This window comes from Myotis brandtii, unplaced genomic scaffold (assembly GCF_000412655.1).
Source record: "Myotis brandtii unplaced genomic scaffold, ASM41265v1 scaffold77, whole genome shotgun sequence".
In the NCBI taxonomy this organism is placed as follows: Eukaryota; Metazoa; Chordata; class Mammalia; order Chiroptera; family Vespertilionidae; genus Myotis; species Myotis brandtii.
In genome coordinates, this window is record NW_005371082.1 from 2,481,873 (window position 1) to 2,484,847 (window position 2,975).

Here is a 2,975-nt window from a genome sequence, read left to right on the forward strand (position 1 = left end):
ATGCATATAAGCATAACCAAGGGACAGAAGACACTGGGGGGGCGTAAGGGAGGCCAGGGGATTGTCAAGTGCGGGGGGAAAAAAGGAGAAACATGTAATACTCTTTGTAATAATTTAAGCAATAAAAATATATATTAAAAAAAAAAAAAATAAATAAAATAAATTTCCATTGAGAAACCGATAACCTAATGGTTAGAGTCCAGGTCAAACTCTTCTCTAACACTACGGGTCATTCAAAATGGAGACAGAAAGAGTAGTGTCAGGAGAACATGATGTACATTAATGATCTTATCCCCAATTTAGGTCATTTTATCTGCTGATCTATACAAAGATTTGATTGTATCTGAAAAGCAGAAAGAGTCCAGACCACAGTTCATTGCCAATTCTGAGCAAGTCCATCTGCGATCCTTCAGGACTACAATCCACAAAATAAACAGCGTGGTAGCCTACAGAGTCCCTGCCAATGACTGACGGTGTCCCGGGAATAGTAATGAATCCCACATATGTGTTTATTGAGACCAAGTCAACTGTAGTTCATGTTTTGTTTCATTGATTAATGTTTAGGTGGAGAAAACTTAACATTGTATTTGAACTGTGCAGATTGTTCTATATTTTGGTGCCTATTTGACTTTCCATAGGGTTGACATAATTTTTTGCACACTGTTGGAAGGGAACCAGCAGATTCTATCAGCACTGTAATGTCAATTCCTTGGAAGGTGGTAACTGGAAATGGAAAACTTTTGCTATAAAGCTAAATGCCTTCTTAAGTCAGAACTTTCAGTCAAGTAGCCTGACTCAGTGTGTAGATTAAATATGAAACCAAAAAAGAAGTCTAAATATTCACTCTTTATTTAGTCCTAAAGTAACTGAAAACCCACAGTAACAATATTCCTTGAAGGCCCTTTTGCATTTATTTCATTTGTATAGTTTTCATATAGAAAAATCCCCAATTATTGGACTTTAATGTATATAATTTACACTTACAAAGCTGTCACTATTTCTCTTTAAATATCAGTTTAAATTCCACTGATACAAAACTTTTAATGTCTTTCTGTGTTTTATAAAATCAAACTTTAAATTACAATGTTAAATAAAATAAAATAAAAGTTGACCCAAAATCACCTCTTTTAAAAAATAAAAATTTAGCACCAAATTATTTTTTTAGATGAAAACTTTTTCTAGTGGTGCATTTTCAGAATCAGTTTAGTGTACTAGCTTGGTATATAAATAGATATTAAGCCAGACCAGCGTGGCCTAGTGGTTGAGTGTTGACCTATGAACCAGGAGATCATGATTCGATTCCCAGTCAAAGCACATGCCCAGGTTGCAGGCTCAATCTCCAGTGAGGGGCATGCAGGAGGCAGCCAATTAATGATTCTCTTTCATCATTGATGTTTCTATCTCTCTTTCCTCTCCCTTCCTCTCTAAAATCAATAAAAATATTTTTCAATTTAGAAATAGATATTTTATTTTATTTTTTTAATTTTTATTTCTTTTTTTTGCTAAAAGTATTACAAAGGGTATTACATATGTGTCCTTTTTTTTCCCCCGCCCTTGACAATCCCCTGCCCTCCCTTACCACCCAGTGTCTTATGTCCATTAGTTATGCTTATATGCATGCATACAAGTCCTTCGGTTGATCTCTTACTCCCCTCCCTTCTGCCCCCCAACCCTCTCTGGCCTTCCCACTGCAGTTTGACAATCAGTTTGAGGCAGCTCTGCCTCTGTATCTATTATTGTTCAAAAGTTTGTAATGGTCTTTATTATCCATGAATGAGTGAGATCATGTGGTATTTTTCCTTCATTGACTGGCTTATTTCACTTAGCATAATGCTCTCCAGTTCCATCCATGCCGTTGCAAATGGTAAGAGTTCCTTCTTTTTTACAGCAGCATAGTATTCCATCGTGTAGATGTACCACAGTTTTCTAATCCATTCATCTACTGATGGGCACTTAGGCTGTTTCCAAATCTTAGCTATGGTGAATTGTGCTGCTATGAACATAGGGGTGCATAGATCCTTTCTGATTGGTGTTTCTGGTTTCTTGGGATATATTCCTAGAAGTGGGATCACAGGGTCAAATGGGAGTTCCATTTCCAGCTTTTTGAGGAAACTCCATACTGTCTTCCATAGTGGCTGCACCAGTCTGCATTCCCACCAGCAGTGCACAAGTGTTCCTTTTTCTCCACATCCTCTCCAGCACTTGTCGTTTGTTGATTTGTTGATGATAGCCATTCTGACAGGTGTGAGATGGTACCTCATTGTTGTTTTGATTTGCATCTCTCGGATGATTAGTGACTTTGAGCATGTTTTCATATGTCTCTTGGCTTTCTGAATGTCCTCTTTTGAAAGGTGTCTATTTAGATCCTTTGCCCATTTTTTGATTGGATTGTTTATCTTCCTTTTGTTAAGTTGTATGAGTTCCCTATAAATTTTGGAGATTAGGCCCTTATCAGATATGACGTTGGCAAATATGTTTTCCCACGCAGTGGGTTTTCTTGTTGTTTTGTTGATGGTTTCTTTTGCTGTGCAGAAGCTTTTTATTTTGATGTAGTCCCATTTGTTCATTTTCTCTTTAGTTTCAACTGCCCTAGGAGCTGTATCAGTGAAGAAATTGCTTTGGCATATGTCTGAGATTTTGTTGCCTTTGGATTCTTCTAGAATTTTTATGGTTTCCTGTCGTACATTTAAGTCCTTTATCCATTTTGAGTTTATTCTTGTGTATGGTGTAAGTTGGTGGTCTAGTTTCATTTTCTTGCATATATCTGTCCAATTTTCCCAACACCATTTATTGAAGAGACTATCTTGGCTCCATTGTATGTTCTTGCCTCCTTTGTCAAATATTAATTGAGCATATTGGTTCGGGCTAATTTCTGGACTCTCTATTCTATTCCACTGATCTATATATCTGTTCTTGTGCCAGTACCAGGCAGTTTTGAGAACAGTGGCTTTGTAATACAGCTTGATATCTGGCAT

At 36.9% G+C, this 2,975-nt stretch overlaps 1 pseudogene; it reads left to right on the plus strand.

The window, feature by feature from the left end:
- The window catches only part of LOC102239578, a 3,211-nt pseudogene extending 2,740 nt beyond the window's left edge, over nt 1–471 (plus strand).
- The last annotated feature ends 2,504 nt before the right edge of the window (nt 472–2,975 follow it).